Source organism: Balaenoptera physalus (assembly GCF_965194825.1).
Source record: "Balaenoptera physalus genome assembly, chromosome: 17".
In the NCBI taxonomy this organism is placed as follows: Eukaryota; Metazoa; Chordata; class Mammalia; order Artiodactyla; family Balaenopteridae; genus Balaenoptera; species Balaenoptera physalus.
In genome coordinates this window covers 34,517,468-34,535,786 of record NC_138895.1, presented here as the reverse complement: position 1 = coordinate 34,535,786, position 18,319 = coordinate 34,517,468, and positions in this window count along the sequence as shown.

Here is an 18,319-nt window from a genome sequence, read left to right as displayed (position 1 = left end):
CTTCCCCGAGCCCTGCCGACAGACACTAGAGACCCGTCCTAAAACTGTTATTTAGGTAGGTTCAAGGCAGCAGGAATGGAACATTCAAAATGGGAAAGCAAGGCTTGTGCCATCAGGTCCCCGTTTCCAGCGAATACGCACCCTAAACCCTTGTGATTTCTGCCAAGTAAATATACACTCTAGCTACACACTGGTCCCTTCCTTGAATAAAGTTTATTTGGCACGGAATTCTGCGTGTAGCCAACCGCCTCCCCCAGGGAGCGCTCTGGGTAGGCTATCGGGCTTAGCTTCTTCTAAAACCCTGGAGTGTAAGAGGAAGAACTGTGCTTTGGTTACAGCAGGAAAGCAAGACGACTTTCTCGTGTAAGGATGGGGTCTTAAGGTGTGACTTTAAAGAAGGAATGCGTTGCAGTTTTGGTTTCTCAGTTCCGCTCAGCCTAGGGAAATGAGGGAGATTTTCATGACATATAGGACTTGAGAGAACACATTTCCTGGAGTTGTTGGAGAGCTGAGGAAATCTAGCTCTTCCAAGGAAGAGTGCAGTGTGTTGCCCTACACACAAAATACACAGTGACTGCGAAATGTTTCCGGGCCTGGATGTTTCTTAGTATCCCAGTGGAGCCTGCTGGTACTCGGTGCTCTTGCAGGGAATAGGGTGCCCACACGAGGTCCTCGTTGTCTTGAAAAGCTTACTAACCTTAAAAGAAAACAGACCTAAAACAAATGCCTCAAGGAAACTGCTGCAAGCTTAGTTAGCTTCGGCAGGGCTATTCAAGGCTTTACCTGGAGGAAAGAACTCACGTCAAGTTTCCTTTATCTCTAGGGCGTCTGAGGAGAGGCTCCCACCCAGGCTATGAAAGCACCCGGTTGATGCAGAGAACACTCGTTCCCTTCCCAGAGCCCTGCCTACAATGACTAAAGACTCGTCCTAAAACTGTTATTTAGGTAACGTCAAGGCAGCATGAATGGAGCATTCAAAATGGGAAAGCAAGGCTTGTGCCATAAGGTCCCCGTTTCCAGCGAACACGCGGCCTACCTACTTGTGATTTCTACCAAGTAAATATATACTCTAGCTAAACACTGGTCCCTTCCTTGAATAAAATTTATTTGGCACGGAATTCTGCGTGTAGCCAACAGCCTCCCCCAAGGTGTGCTCTAGGTAGGCTATCGGGCTTAGCTTCTTCTAAAACCCTGCAGTGTAAGAGGAAGAACTGTGCTTTGGTTACAGCAGGAACGCAAGCTGACTTTCTCCTGTAAGGATGGAGTCTTAAGGTATGACTTTGTAGAAGGAATGCGAAACAGTTTTGGTTTCTCAGTGCCGCTCAGCCTAGGGCAATGAGGCAGATTTGCATGATATGTAGGACGTGAGAGAACACATTTCCTGGAGCTGTTGGAGAGCAGAGGAAATCTAGCTCTTCCAAGGAAGAGTGCAGTGTGTTGGCCTACACACAAAGTACACAGAGTGACTGGGGAAGGTTTCCGGGCCTGGATGTTTCTTAGTAGCCCAGTGGAGCCTGCCGGTACTCGGTGGTCTTGCAGGGAATAGGGTGCCCACACGAGGTCCTCGTTGTCTTGAAAAGCTTACTAACCTTAAAAGAAAACAGACCTGAAACTAATGCCTCAAGGAAACTGCTCCAAACTTAGCTTCGGCAGGGCTATTCAAGGCTTTACCTTGAGGAAAGGACACACGACATGTTTCCCTTTATCTCTAGAGCGCCTCAGGAGAGGCTCCCACCTAGGCTATGAAAGCACCCTGTTGATGTAGAGAACACTCGTTCCCTCCCAGAGCCCTGTCTACAGTAACTAGAGACCCGTCCTAAAACTGTTATTTACGTAGCTTCAAGGCAGCATGAATGGAGAATTCAAAATGGGTAAGCAAGGCTTGTGTCATAGTATCCCCGTTTCCAGCGAACATGTGGCCTACCTCCTTGTGATTTCTACCAAGTAAATATATACTCTAGGTACACACTGGTCCCTTCCTTGAATAAAGTTTATTTGGCACGTAATTCTGCGTGTAGCCAACCGCCTCCCCCAGGGATCGCTCTGGGTAGGCTATCGGGCTTAGCTTCTTCTAAAACCCTGGAGTGTAAGAGGAAGAACTGTGCTGTGGTTACAGCAGAAACGCAAGCCGACTTTCTACTGTAAGGATGGGGTGTTAAGGTATGACTTTGTAGACGGAATGCGAAGCAGTATTGTTTTCTCAGTTCTTCAGCCTAGGGCAATGAGGCATATTTGCCTGACATGTAGGAATTGAGAGAACACATTTCCTGCAGCTGTTGGAGAGCTGAGGAAATCTAGCTCTCCCAAGGAAGTTTGCAGTGTGTTGCCCTACACTCAGCATACACACAGTGACTGGGAAATGTTTTCGGGCCTGGAAGTGTCTTAGCAGCCTAGTGGAACCTGGCGGTACTCGGTGTTCGGGCAGGGAATAGGGTGCCCACGCGAGGTCCTCCGTTTCCTGAAAAGCTCACTAACGTTAAAGAAAGCAGACCTAAAGCTAATGCCTCAAGGACTCTGCTCCAAGCTTCCACATCGGCAGGGCTATTCTAGGCTTTACCTTGAGGAAAGGACTCACGTCAAGTTTCCTTTCAGCTCTAGAGCGTCTCAGGCGAGGCTCCCACCCAGGCTATGAAAGCACCCTGTTGATGTAGAAAACACTCGTTACCTTTCCAGAGCCCTTCCAAGGAAGAGTGCAATGTGTTGGCCTACACACAAAATACACAGAGTGACTGGGAAAGGTTTCCGGGCCTGGATGTTTCTTAGTAGCCCAGTGGAGACTGCCGGTACTCGGTGGTCTTCCAGGGAATAAGGTGCCCACGCGAGGTCCTCGGTGTCTTGAAAAGCTTACTAACCTTAAAAGGAAACAGACCTGAAACTAATGCCTCAAAGACTCTGCTCCAAGCTTCCACATCGGCAGGGCTATTCTAGGCTTTACCTTGAGGAAAGGACTCACGTCAAGTTTCCTTTATGCTCTAGAGCGTCTCAGGCGAGGCTCCCATCCAGGTATGAAAGCACCCTGTTGAGGTAGTGAACACTCGTTCCCTTCCCCGAGCCCTGCCGACAGACACTAGAGACCCGTCCTAAAACTGTTATTTAGGTACGTTCAAGGCAGCAGGAATGGAACATTCAAAATGGGAAAGAAAGGCTTGTGCCATCAGGTCCCCGTTTCCAGCGAATACGCACCCTAAACCCTTGTGATTTCTGCCAAGTAAATATACACTCTAGCTACACACTGGTCCCTTCCTTGAATAAAGTTTATTTGGCACGGAATTCTGCGTGTAGCCAACCGCCTCCCCCAGGGAGCGCTCTGGGTAGGCTATCGGGCTTAGCTTCTTCTAAAACCCTGGAGTGTAAGAGGAAGAACTGTGCTTTCGTTACAGCAGGAAAGGAAGACGACTTTCTCGTGTAAGGATGGGGTCTTAAGGTATGACTTTGTAGAAGGAATGCGAAGCAGTTTTGGTTTCTCAGTGCCGATCAGCCTAGGGCAATGAGGCAGATTTGCATGACATATAGGACTTGAGAGAACACATTTCCTGGAGTAGTTGGAGAGCTGAGGAAATCTAGCTCTTGCAAGGAAGAGTGCAGTGTGTTGGCCTACACACAAAATACACAGAGTGACTGGGAAAGGTTTCCGGGCCTGGATGTTTCTTAGTAGCCCAGTGGAGACTGCCGGTACTCGGTGGTCTTCCAGGGAATAAGGTGCCCACGCGAGGTCCTCGGTGTCTTGAAAAGCTTACTAACCTTAAAAGGAAACAGACCTAAAACAAATGCCTCAAGGAAACTGCTGCAAGCTTAGTCAGCTTCGGCAGGGCTATTCTAGTTTTTACCTGGAGGAAAGAAGTCACGTCAAGTTTCCTTTATCTCTAGGGCGTCTGAGGAGAGGCTCCCACCCAGGCTATGAAAGCACCCTGTTGATGCAGAGAACACTCGTTCCCTTCCCAGAGCCCTGCCTACAATGACTAAAGACTCGTCCTAAAACTGTTATTTAGGTAACTTCAAGGCAGCATGATTGGAGCATTCAAAATGGGAAAGCAAGGCTTGTGCCATAAGGTCCCAGTTTCCAGCGAACACGCGGCCTACCTACTTGTGATTTCTACCAAGTAAATATACACTCTAGCTAAACACTGGTCCCTTCCTTGAAAAAAGTTTATTTGGCACGGAGTTCTGCGTGTAGCCAACAGCCTCCTCCAAGGAGCGCTCTAGGTAGGCTATCGGGCTTAGCTTCTTGTAAAACCCTGCAGTGTAAGAGGAACAACTGTGCTTTGGTTACTGCAGGAACGCAAGCTGACTTTTTCCTGTAAGGATGGAGTCTTAAGGTATGACTTTGTAGAAGGAATGCGAAACAGTTTTGGTTTCTCAGTGCCGCTCAGCCAAGGGCAATGAGGCAGATTTGCATGATATATAGGACGTGAGAAAACACATTTCCTGGAGCTGTTGGAGAGCTGAGGATATCTAGCTCTTCCAAGGAAGAGTGCAGTGTGTTGGCCTACACACAAAATACACAGAGTGACTGGGGAAGGTTTCCGGGCCTGGATGTTTCTTAGTAGCCCAGTGGAGCCTGCTGGTACTCGGTGGTCTTGCAGGGAATAGGGTGCCCACACGAGGTCCTCGTTGTCTTGAAAAGCTTACTAACCTTAAAAGAAAACAGACCTGAATCTAATGCCTCAAGGACACTGCTCCAAACTTAGCTTCGGCAGGGCTATTCAAGGCTTTACCTTGAGGAAAGGACACAGGACATGTTTCCTTATATCTCTAGAGCGCCTCAGGAGAGGCTCCTACCTACGCTATGAAAGCACCCTGTTGATGTATAGAACACTCGTTCCCTCTCAGAGACCTGTCTACAGTAACTAGAGACCCGTCCTAAACTGTTATTTACGTAGCTTCAAGGCAGCATGAATGGAGAATTCAAAATGGGTAAGCAAGGCTTGTGTCATAGTATCCCCGTTTCCAGCGACCATGCGGCCTACCTCCTTGTGATTTCTACCAAGTAAATATATACTCTAGGTACACACTGGTCCCTTCCTTGAATAAAGATTATTTGGCACGGAGTTCTGCGTATAGGCAACCGCCTCCCCCAGGGATCGCTCTTGGTAGGCTATCGGTCTTAGCTTCTTCTAAAACCCTGGAGTGTAAGAGGAAGAACTGTGCTGTGGTTACAGCAGAAACGCAAGCCGACTTTCTACTGTAAGGATGGGGTGTTAAGGTATGACTTTGTAGACGGAATGCGAAGCAGTATTGTTTTCTCAGTTCTTCAGCCTAGGGCAATGAGGCATATTTGCCTGACATGTAGGAATTGAGAGAACACATTTCCTGGAGCTGTTGGAGAGCTGAGGAAATCTAGCTCTCCCAAGGAAGTTTGCAGTGTGTTGCCCTACACTCAGCATACACAGAGTGACTGGGAAAGGTTTTCGCGCCTGGAAGTGTCTTAGCAGCCTAGTGGAACCTGGCGGTACTCGGTGTTCGTGCAGGGAATAGGGTGCCCACGCGAGGTCCTCCGTTTCCTGAAAAGCTCACTAACGTTAAAGAAAGCAGACCTAAAGCTAATGCCTCAAGGACTCTGCTCCAAGCTTCCACATCGGCAGGGCTATTCTAGGCTTTACCTTGAGGAAAGGACTCACGTCAAGTTTCCTTTCAGCTCTAGAGCGTCTCAGGCGAGGCTCCCACCCAGGCTATGAAAGCACCTTGTTGATGTAGAAAACACTCGTTACCTTCCAGAGCCCTTCCAAGGAAGAGTGCAATGTGTTGGCCTACACACAAAATACACAGAGTGACTGGGAAAGGTTTCCGGGCCTGGATGTTTCTTAGTAGCCCAGTGGAGACTGCCGGTACTCGGTGGTCTTCCAGGGAATAAGGTGCCCACGCAAGGTCCTCGGTGTCTTGAAAAGCTTACTAACCTTAAAAGGAAACAGACCTGAAACTAATGCCTCAAAGACTCTGCTCCAAGCTTCCACATCGGCAGGGCTATTCTAGGCTTTACCTTGAGGAAAGGACTCACGTCAAGTTTCCTTTATGCTCTAGAGCGTCTCAGGCGAGGCTCCCATCCAGGTATGAAAGCACCCTGTTGATGTAGTGAACACTCGTTCCCTTCCCCGAGCCCTGCCGACAGACACTAGAGACCCGTCCTAAAACTGTTATTTAGGTAGGTTCAAGGCAGCAGGAATGGAACATTCAAAATGGGAAAGCAAGGCTTGTGCCATCAGGTCCCCGTTTCCAGCGAATACGCACCCTAAACCCTTGTGATTTCTGCCAAGTAAATATACACTCTAGCTACACACTGGTCCCTTCCTTGAATAAAATTTATTTGGCACGGAATTCTGCGTGTAGCCAACCGCCTCCCCCAGGGAGCGCTCTGGGTAGGCTATCGGGCTTAGCTTCTTCTAAAACCCTGGAGTGTAAGAGGAAGAACTGTGCTTTGGTTACAGCAGGAAAGCAAGACGACTTTCTCGTGTAAGGATGGGGTCTTAAGGTTTGACTTTAAAGAAGGAATGCGTTGCAGTTTTGGTTTCTCAGTTCCGCTCAGCCTAGGGAAATGAGGGAGATTTGCATGACATATAGGACTTGAGAGAACACATTTCCTGGAGTTGTTGGAGAGCTGAGGAAATCTAGCTCTTCCAAGGAAGAGTGCAGTGTGTTGCCCTACACACAAAATACACAGTGACTGCGAAATGTTTCCGGGCCTGGATGTTTCTTAGTAGCCCAGTGGAGCCTGCTGGTACTCGGTGCTCTTGCAGGGAATAGGGTGCCCACACGAGGTCCTCGTTGTCTTGAAAAGCTTACTAACCTTAAAAGAAAACAGACCTAAAACAAATGCCTCAAGGAAACTGCTGCAAGCTTAGTTAGCTTCGGCAGGGCTATTCAAGGCTTTACCTGGAGGAAAGAACTCACGTCAAGTTTCCTTTATCTCTAGGGCGTCTGAGGAGAGGCTCCCACCCAGGCTATGAAAGCACCCGGTTGATGCAGAGAACACTCGTTCCCTTCCCAGAGCCCTGCCTACAATGACTAAAGACTCGTCCTAAAACTGTTATTTAGGTAACGTCAAGGCAGCATGAATGGAGCATTCAAAATGGGAAAGCAAGGCTTGTGCCATAAGGTCCCCGTTTCCAGCGAACACGCGGCCTACCTACTTGTGATTTCTACCAAGTAAATATATACTCTAGCTAAACACTGGTCCCTTCCTTGAATAAAATTTATTTGGCACGGAATTCTGCGTGTAGCCAACAGCCTCCCCCAAGGTGTGCTCTAGGTAGGCTATCGGGCTTAGCTTCTTCTAAAACCCTGCAGTGTAAGAGGAAGAACTGTGCTTTGGTTACAGCAGGAACGCAAGCTGACTTTCTCCTGTAAGGATGGAGTCTTAAGGTATGACTTTGTAGAAGGAATGCGAAACAGTTTTGGTTTCTCAGTGCCGCTCAGCCTAGGGCAATGAGGCAGATTTGCATGATATGTAGGACGTGAGAGAACACATTTCCTGGAGCTGTTGGAGAGCAGAGGAAATCTAGCTCTTCCAAGGAAGAGTGCAGTGTGTTGGCCTACACACAAAGTACACAGAGTGACTGGGGAAGGTTTCCGGGCCTGGATGTTTCTTAGTAGCCCAGTGGAGCCTGCCGGTACTCGGTGGTCTTGCAGGGAATAGGGTGCCCACACGAGGTCCTCGTTGTCTTGAAAAGCTTACTAACCTTAAAAGAAAACAGACCTGAAACTAATGCCTCAAGGAAACTGCTCCAAACTTAGCTTCGGCAGGGCTATTCAAGGCTTTACCTTGAGGAAAGGACACACGACATGTTTCCCTTTATCTCTAGAGCGCCTCAGGAGAGGCTCCCACCTAGGCTATGAAAGCACCCTGTTGATGTAGAGAACACTCGTTCCCTCCCAGAGCCCTGTCTACAGTAACTAGAGACCCGTCCTAAAACTGTTATTTACGTAGCTTCAAGGCAGCATGAATGGAGAATTCAAAATGGGTAAGCAAGGCTTGTGTCATAGTATCCCCGTTTCCAGCGAACATGTGGCCTACCTCCTTGTGATTTCTACCAAGTAAATATATACTCTAGGTACACACTGGTCCCTTCCTTGAATAAAGTTTATTTGGCACGTAATTCTGCGTGTAGCCAACCGCCTCCCCCAGGGATCGCTCTGGGTAGGCTATCGGGCTTAGCTTCTTCTAAAACCCTGGAGTGTAAGAGGAAGAACTGTGCTGTGGTTACAGCAGAAACGCAAGCCGACTTTCTACTGTAAGGATGGGGTGTTAAGGTATGACTTTGTAGACGGAATGCGAAGCAGTATTGTTTTCTCAGTTCTTCAGCCTAGGGCAATGAGGCATATTTGCCTGACATGTAGGAATTGAGAGAACACATTTCCTGGAGCTGTTGGAGAGCTGAGGAAATCTAGCTCTCCCAAGGAAGTTTGCAGTGTGTTGCCCTACACTCAGCATACACAGAGTGACTGGGAAAGGTTTTCGGGCCTGGAAGTGTCTTAGCAGCCTAGTGGAACCTGGCGGTACTCGGTGTTCGGGCAGGGAATAGGGTGCCCACGCGAGGTCCTCCGTTTCCTGAAAAGCTCACTAACGTTAAAGAAAGCAGACCTAAAGCTAATGCCTCAAGGACTCTGCTCCAAGCTTCCACATCGGCAGGGCTATTCTAGGCTTTACCTTGAGGAAAGGACTCACGTCAAGTTTCCTTTCACCTCTAGAGCGTCTCAGGCGAGGCTCCCACCCAGGCTATGAAAGCACCCTGTTGATGTAGAAAACACTCGTTACCTTTCCAGAGCCCTTCCAAGGAAGAGTGCAATGTGTTTGCCTACACACAAAATACACAGAGTGACTGGGAAAGGTTTCCGGGCCTGGATGTTTCTTAGTAGCCCAGTGGAGACTGCCGGTACTCGGTGGTCTTCCAGGGAATAAGGTGCCCACGTGAGGTCCTCGGTGTCTTGAAAAGCTTACTAACCTTAAAAGGAAACAGACCTGAAACTAATGCCTCAAAGACTCTGCTCCAAGCTTCCACATCGGCAGGGCTATTCTAGGCTTTACCTTGAGGAAAGGACTCACGTCAAGTTTCCTTTATGCTCTAGAGCGTCTCAGGCGAGGCTCCCATCCAGGTATGAAAGCACCCAGTTGATGTAGTGAACACTCGTTCCCTTCCCCGAGCCCTGCCGACAGACACTAGAGACCCGTCCTAAAACTGTTATTTAGGTAGGTTCAAGGCAGCAGGAATGGAACATTCAAAATGGGAAAGCAAGGCTTGTGCCATCAGGTCCCCGTTTCCAGCGAATACGCACCCTAAACCCTTGTGATTTCTGCCAAGTAAATATACATTCTAGCTACACACTGGTCCCTTCCTTGAATAAAGTTTATTTGGCACGGAATTCTGCGTGTAGCCAACCGCCTCCCCCAGGGAGCGCTCTGGGTAGGCTATCGGGCTTAGCTTCTTCTAAAACCCTGGAGTGTAAGAGGAAGAACTGTGCTTTGTTTACAGCAGGAAAGGAAGACGACTTTCTCGTGTAAGGATGGGGTCTTAAGGTTTGACTTTAAAGAAGGAATGCGTTGCAGTTTTGGTTTCTCAGTTCCGCTCAGCCTAGGGAAATGAGAGAGATTTGCATGACATATAGGACTTGAGAGAACACATTTCCTGGAGTTGTTGGAGAGCTGAGGAAATCTAGCTCTTCCAAGGAAGAGTGCAGTGTGTTGCCCTACACACAAAATACACAGTGACTGCGAAATGTTTCCGGGACTGGATGTTTCTTAGTAGCCCAGTGGAGCCTGCTGGTACTCGGTGCTCTTGCAGGGAATAGGGTGCCCACGAGAGGTCCTCGGTGTCTTGAAAAGCTTACTAACCTTAAAAGAAAACAGACCTAAAACAAATGCCTCAAGGAAACTGCTGCAAGCTTAGTTAGCTTCGGCAGGGCTATTCAAGGCTTTACCTGGAGGAAAGAACTCACGTCAAGTTTCCTTTATCTCTAGGGCGTCTGAGGAGAGGCTCCCACCCAGGCTATGAAAGCACCCGGTTGATGCAGAGAACACTCGTTCCCTTCCCAGAGCCCTGCCTACAATGACTAAAGACTCGTCCTAAAACTGTTATTTAGGTAACTTCAAGGCAGCATGAATGGAGCATTCAAAATGGGAAAGCAAGGCTTGTGCCATAAGGTCCCCGTTTCCAGCGAACACGCGGCCTACCTACTTGTGATTTCTACCAAGTAAATATATACTCTAGCTAAACACTGGTCCCTTCCTTGAATAAAATTTATTTGGCACGGAGTTCTGCGTGTAGCCAACAGCCTCCCCCAAGGAGCGCTCTAGGTAGGCTATCGGGCTTAGCTTCTTCTAAAACCCTGCAGTGTAAGAGGAAGAACTGTGCTTTGGTTACAGCAGGAACGCAAGCTGACTTTCTCCTGTAAGGATGGAGTCTAAAGGTATGACTTGTAGAAGGAATGCGAAACAGTTTTGGTTTCTCAGTGCCGCTCAGCCTAGGGCAATGAGGCAGATTTGCATGATATGTAGGACGTGAGAGAACACATTTCCTGGAGCTGTTGGAGAGCAGAGGAAATCTAGCTCTTCCAAGGAAGAGTGCAGTGTGTTGGCCTACACACAAAGTACACAGAGTGACTGGGGAAGGTTTCCGGGCCTGGATGTTTCTTAGTAGCCCAGTGGAGCCTGCCGGTACTCGGTGGTCTTGCAGGGAATAGGGTGCCCACACGAGGTCCTCGTTGTCTTGAAAAGCTTACTAACCTTAAAAGAAAACAGACCTGAAACTAATGCCTCAAGGAAACTGCTCCAAACTTAGCTTCGGCAGGGCTATTCAAGGCTTTACCTTGAGGAAAGGACACACGACATGTTTCCTTTTATCTCTAGAGCGCCTCAGGAGAGGCTCCCACCTAGGCTATGAAAGCACCCTGTTGATGTAGAGAACACTCGTTCCCTCCCAGAGCCCTGTCTACAGTAACTAGAGACCCGTCCTAAAACTGTTATTTACGTAGCTTCAAGGCAGCATGAATGGAGAATTCAAAATGGGTAAGCAAGGCTTGTGTCATAGTATCCCCGTTTCCAGCGAACATGTGGCCTACCTCCTTGTGATTTCTACCAAGTAAATATACACTCTAGGTACACACTGGTCCCTTCCTTGAATAAAGTTTATTTGGCACGTAATTCTGCGTGTAGCCAACCGCCTCCCCCAGGGATCGCTCTGGGTAGGCTATCGGGCTTAGCTTCTTCTAAAACCCTGGAGTGTAAGAGGAAGAACTGTGCTGTGGTTACAGCAGAAACGCAAGCCGACTTTCTACTGTAAGGATGGGGTGTTAAGGTATGACTTTGTAGACGGAATGCGAAGCAGTATTGTTTTCTCAGTTCTTCAGCCTAGGGCAATGAGGCATATTTGCCTGACATGTAGGAATTGAGAGAACACATTTCCTGGAGCTGTTGGAGAGCTGAGGAAATCTAGCTCTCCCAAGGAAGTTTGCAGTGTGTTGCCCTACACTCAGCATACACAGAGTGACTGGGAAAGGTTTTCGGGCCTGGAAGTGTCTTAGCAGCCTAGTGGAACCTGGCGGTACTCGGTGTTCGTGCAGGGAATAGGGTGCCCACGCGAGGTCCTCCGTTTCCTGAAAAGCTCACTAACGTTAAAGAAAGCAGACCTAAAACTAATGCCTCAAAGACTCTGCTCCAAGCTTCCACATCAGCAGGGCTATTCTAGGCTTTACCTTGAGGAAAGGACTCACGTCAAGTTTCCTTTATGCTCTAGAGCGTCTCAGGCGAGGCTCCCATCCAGGTATGAAAGCACCCTGTTGATGTAGTGAACACTCGTTCCCTTCCCCGAGCCCTGCCGACAGACACTAGAGACCCGTCCTAAAACTGTTATTTAGGTACGTTCAAGGCAGCAGGAATGGAACATTCAAAATGGGAAAGCAAGGCTTGTGCCATCAGGTCTCCGTTTCCAGCGAATACGCACCCTAAACCCTTGTGATTTCTGCCAAGTAAATATACACTCTAGCAACACACTGGTCCCTTCCTTGAATAAAATTTATTTGGCACGGAATTCTGCGTGTAGCCAACCGCCTCCCCCAGGGAGCGCTCTGGGTAGGCTATCGGGCTTAGCTTCTTCTAAAACCCTGGAGTGTAAGAGGAAGAACTGTGCTTTGGTTACAGCAGGAAAGCAAGCCGACTTTCTCCTGTAAGGATGGGGTCTTAAGGTTTGACTTTAAAGAAGGAATGCGTTGCAGTTTTGGTTTCTCAGTGCCGCTCAGCCTAGGGCAATGAGGGAGATTTGCATGACATATAGGACTTGAGAGAACACATTTCCTGGAGTTGTTGGAGAGCTGAGGAAATCTAGCTCTTCCAAGGAAGAGTGCAGTGTGTTGCCCTACACACAAAATACACAGTGACTGGGAAATGTTTCCGGGCCTGGATGTTTCTTAGTAGCCCAGTGGAGCCTGCTGGTACTCGGTGCTCTTGCAGGGAATAGGGTGCCCACGAGAGGTCCTCGGTGTCTTGAAAAGCTTACTAACCTTAAAAGAAAACAGACCTAAAACAAATGCCTCAAGGAAACTGCTACAAGTTTAGTTAGCTTCGGCAGGGCTATTCAAGGCTTTACCTGGAGGAAAGAACTCACGTCAAGTTTCCTTTATGTCTAGGTCGTCTGAGGAGAGGCTCCCACCCAGGCTATGAAAGCACCCTGTTGATGCAGAGAACACTCGTTCCCTTCCCAGAGCCCTGCCTACAATGACTAAAGACTCGTCCTAAAACTGTTATTTAGGTAACTTCAAGGCAGCATGATTGGAGCATTCAAAATGGGAAAGCAAGGCTTGTGCCATAAGGTACCCGTTTCCAGCGAACACGCGGCCTACCTACTTGTGATTTCTATCAAGTAAATATACACTCTAGCTAAACACTGGTCCCTTCCTTGAATAAAGTTTATTTGGCACGGAGTTCTGCGTGTAGCCAACAGCCTCCCCCAAGGAGCGCTCTAGGTAGGCTATCGGGCTTAGCATCTTCTATAACCCTGCAGTGTAAGAGGAAGAACTGTGCTTTGGTTACAGCAGGAACGCAAGCCTACTTTCTCCTGTAAGGATAGGGTCTTAAGGTATGACTTTGTAGAAGGAATGCGAAACAGTTTTGGTTTCTCAGTGCCGATCAGCCTAGGGCAATGAGGCAGATTTGCAAGACATATAGGACTTGAGAGAACACATTTCCTGGAGTTGTTGGAGAGCTGAGGAAATCTAGCTCTTCCAAGGAAGAGTGCAGTGTGTTGGCCTACACACAAAGTACACAGAGTGACTGGGAAAGGTTTCCGGGCCTGGATGTTTCTTAGTAGCCCAGTGGAGACTACCGGTACTCGGTGGTCTTCCAGGGAATAAGGTGCCCACGCGAGGTCCTCGGTGTCTTGAAAAGCTTACTAACCTTAAAAGGAAACAGACCTAAAACAAATGCCTCAAGGAAACTGCTGCAAGCTTAGTCAGCTTCGGCAGGGCTATTCAAGGCTTTACCTTGAGTAAAGGACACAGGACATGTTTCCTTTTATCTCTAGAGCGCCTCAGGAGAGGCTCCCACCTAGGCTATGAAAGCACCCTGTTGATGTAGAGAACACTCGTTCCCTCCCAGAGCCCTGTCTACAGTAACTAGAGACCCGTCCTAAAACTGTTATTTACGTAGCTTCAAGGCAGCATGAATGGAGAATTCAAAATGGGTAAGCAAGGCTTGTGTCATAGTATCCCCGTTTCCAGCGAACATGCGGCCTACCTCCTTGTGATTTCTACCAAGTAAATATATACTCTAGGTACACACTGGTCCCTTCCTTGAATAAAGTTTATTTGGCACGGAGTTCTGCGTATAGGCAACCGCCTCCCCCAGGGAGCGCTCTAGGTAGGATATTGGGCTTAGCTTTTCTAAACCCTGCAGTGTAAGAGGAAGAACTGTGCTTTCGTTACAGCAGGAACGCAAGCCTACTTTCTCCTGTAAGGATGGGGTCTTAAGGTATGACTTTGTAGAAGGAATGCGAAGCAGTTTTGGTTTCTCAGTGCCGGTCAGCCTAGGGCAATGAGGCAGATTTGCATGACATGTAGGACGTGAGAGAGCACATTTCCTGGAGCTGTTGGAGAGCTGAGGAAATCTAGCTCTTCCAAGGAAGAGTGCAGTGTGTTGCCCTACACACAAAATACACAGTGACTGGGAAATGTTTCCGGGCCTGGATGTTTCTTAGTAGCCCAGTGGAGCCTGCTGGTACTCGGTGCTCTTGCAGGGAATAGGGTGCCCACGAGAGGTCCTCGGTGTCTTGAAAAGCTTACTAACCTTAAAAGAAAACAGACCTAAAACAAATGCCTGAAGGAAACTGCTGCAAGCTTAGTCAGCTTCGGCAGTGCTATTCAAGGCTTTACCTGGAGGAAAGAAGTCACGTCAAGTTTCCTTTATCTCTAGGGCGTCTGAGGAGAGGCTCCCACCCAGGCTATGAAAGCACCCTGTTGATGCAGAGAACACTCGTTCCCTTCCCAGAGCCCTGCCTACAATGACTAAAGACTCGTCCTAAAACTGTTATTTAGGTAACTTCCAGGCAGCATGATTGGAGCATTCAAAATGGGAAAGCAAGGCTTGTGCCATAAGGTCCCAGTTTCCGGCGAACACGCGGCCTACCTACTTGTGATTTCTACCAAGTAAATATACACTCTAGCTAAACACTGGTCCCTTCCTTGAATAAAGTTTATTTGGCACGGAGTTCTGCGTGTAGCCAACAGCCTCCTCCAAGGAGCGCTCTAGGTAGGCTATCGGGCTTAGCTTCTTCTAAAACCCTGCAGTGTAAGAGGAACAACTGTGCTTTGGTTACTGCAGGAACGCAAGCTGACTTTTTCCTGTAAGGATGGAGTCTTAAGGTATGACTTTGTAGAAGGAATGCGAAACAGTTTTGGTTTCTCAGTTCCGCTCAGCCTAGGGCAATGAGGCAGATTTGCATGATATATAGGACGTGAGAAAACACATTTCCTGGAGCTGTTGGAGAGCTGAGGATATCTAGCTCTTCCAAGGAAGAGTGCAGTGTGTTGGCCTACACACAAAATACACAGAGTGACTGGGGAAGGTTTCCGGGCCTGGATGTTTCTTAGTAGCCCAGTGGAGCCTGCCGGTACTCGGTGGTCTTGCAGGGAATAGGGTGCCCACACGAGGTCCTCGTTGTCTTGAAAAGCTTACTAACCTTAAAAGAAAACAGACCTGAATCTAATGCCTCAAGGAAACTGCTCCAAACTTAGCTTCGGCAGGGCTATTCAAGGCTTTACCTTGAGTAAAGGACACAGGATATGTTTCCTTTTATCTCTAGAGCGCCTCAGGAGAGGCTCCCACCTAGGCTATGAAAGCACCCTGTTGATGTAGAGAACACTCGTTCCCTCCCAGAGCCCTGTCTACAGTAACTAGAGACCCGTCCTAAAACTGTTATTTACGTAGCTTCAAGGCAGCATGAATGGAGAATTCAAAATGGGTAAGCAAGGCTTGTGTCATAGTATCCCCGTTTCCAGCGAACATGCGGCCTACCTCCTTGTGATTTCTACCAAGTAAATATATACTCTAGGTACACACTGGTCCCTTCCTTGAATAAAGTTTATTTGGCACGGAGTTCTGCGTATAGGCAACCGCCTCCCCCAGGGAGCGCTCTAGGTAGGCTATTGGGCTTAGCTTTTCTAAACCCTGCAGCGTAAGAGGAAGAACTGTGCTTTGGTTACAGCAGGAACGCAAGCCTACTTTCTCCTGTAAGGATGGGGTGTTAAGGTATGACTTTGTAGAAGGAATGCGAAGCAGTTTTGGTTTCTCAGTGCCGGTCAGCCTAGGGCAATGAGGCAGATTTGCATGACATGTAGGACTTGAGAGAGCACATTTCCTGGAGCTGTTGGAGAGCTGAGGAAATCTAGCTCTTTCAAGGAAGAGTGCAGTGTGTTGGCCTACACACAAAATACACAGAGTGACTGGGAAAGGTTTTCAGGCCTGGAAGTGTCTTAGCAGCCTAATGGAGCCTGCCGGTACTCGGTGTTCGTGCAGGGAATAGGGTGCCCACGCGATGTCCTCCGTTTCCTGAAAAGCTCACTAACGTTAAAGAAAGCAGACCTAAAGCTAATGCCTCAAGGACTCTGCTCCAAGCTTCCACATCGGCAGGGCTATTCTAGGCTTTACCTTGAGGAAAGGACTCACGTCAAGTTTCCTTTCAGCTCTAGAGCGTCTCAGGCGAGGCTCCCACCCAGGCTACGAAAGCACCCTGTTGATGTAGAAAACACTCGTTACCTTTCCAGAGCCCTTCCAAGGAAGAGTGCAATGTGTTGGCCTACACACAAAATACACAGAGGGACTGGGAAAGGTTTCCGGGCCTGGATGTTTCTTAGTAGCCCAGTGGAGACTGCCGGTACTCGGTGGTCTTCCAGGGAATAAGGTGCCCACGCGAGGTCCTCGGTGTCTTGAAAAGCTTACTAACCTTAAAAGTAAACAGACCTGAAACTAATGCCTCAAGGACTCCGCTCCAAGCTTCCACTTCGGCAGGGCTATTCTAGGCTTTACCTTGAGGAAAGGACTCACGTCAAGTTTCCTTTTAGCTCTAGCGCGTCTCAGGCGAGGCTCCCACCCAGGCTATGAAAGCACCCTTTTGATGTAGAGAACAGTCGTTCCCTTCCCAGAGCCCTGCCTACAGACACTAGAGACCCGTCCTAAAATTGTAATTTATGTAGCTTCAAGGCAGCTTGGATGGAGCATTCAAAATGGGTAAGCAAGGCTTGTGCCATAAGTTCCCCGTTTCCAGCGAACATGTGGCCTACCTCCTTGTGATTTCTACCAAGTAAATATATACTCTAGGTACACACTGGTCCCTTCCTTGAATAAAGTTTATTTGGCACGTAATTCTGCGTGTAGCCAACCGCCTCCCCCAGGGATCGCTCTGGGTAGGCTATCGGGCTTAGCTTCTTCTAAAACCCTGGAGTGTAAGAGGAAGAATTGTGCTGTGGTTACAGCAGAAACGCAAGCCGACTTTCTACTGTAAGGATGGGGTGTTAAGGTATGACTTTGTAGAAGGAATGCGAAGCAGTATTGTTTTCTCAGTTCTTCAGCCTAGGGCAATGAGGAATATTTGCCTGACATGTAGGAATTGAGAGAACACATTTCCTGGAGCTGTTGGAGAGCTGAGGAAATCTAGCTCTCCCAAGGAAGTTTGCAGTGTGTTGCCCTACACTCAGCATACACAGAGTGACTGGGAAAGGTTTTCGGGCCAGGAAGTGTCTTAGCAGCCTAGTGGAACCTGGCGGTACTCGGTGTTCGTGCAGGGAATAGGGTGCCCACGCGAGGTCCTCCGTTTCCTGAAAAGCTCACTAACGTTAAAGAAAGCAGACCTAAAGCTAATGCCTCAAAGACTCTGCTCCAAGCTTCCACATCCGCAGGGCTATTCTAGGCTTTACCTTGAGGAAAGGACTCACGTCAAGTTTCCTTTATGCTCTAGAGCGTCTCAGGCGAGGCTCCCATCCTGGTATGAAAGCACCCTGTTGATGTAGTGAACACTCGTTCCCTTCCCCGAGCCCTGCCGACAGACACTAGAGACCCGTCCTAAAACTGTTATTTAGGTAGGTTCAAGGAGGCATGAATGGAGCATTCAAAATGGGTAAGCAAGGCTTGTGCCGTAAGTTCCCCGTTTCCAGCGAACATGTAGCCTACCACCTTGTGATTTCTACCAAGTAAATATACACTCTAGCTACACACTGGTCCCTTCCTTGAATAAAGTTTATTTGGCACGGAGTTCTGCGTGTAGCCAACAGCCTCCCCCAAGGAGCGCTCTATGTATGCTATCGGGCTTAGCCTCTTCTAAAACCCTGCAGTGTAAGAGGAAGAACTGTGCTTTGGTTACAGCAGAAACGCAAGCCGACTTTCTCCTGTAAGGATGGATTCTTAATGTATGACTTTGTAGAAGGAATGCGAAGTAGTTTTGGTTTCTCAGTGCCGCTCAGCCTAGGGCAATGAAGCAGATTTGCATGACATGTAGGAATTGAGAGAACACATTTCCTGGAGCTGTTGGAGAGCTGAGGAAATCTAGCTCTTCCAAGGAAGAGTGTAGTGTGTTGCCCTACACACAAAATACACAGTGACTGGGAAATGTTTCCGGGCCTGGATGTTTCTTAGTAGCCCAGTGGAGCCTGCTGGTACTCGGTGCTCTTGCAGGGAATAGGTTGCCCACGAGAGGTCCTCGGTGTCTTGAAAAGCTTACTAACCTTAAAAGAAAACAGACCTAAAACAAATGCCTCAAGGAAACTGCTGCAAGCTTAGTCAGCTTCGGCAGTGCTATTCAAGGCTTTACCTGGAGGAAAGAACTCACGTCAAGTTTCCTTTATCTCT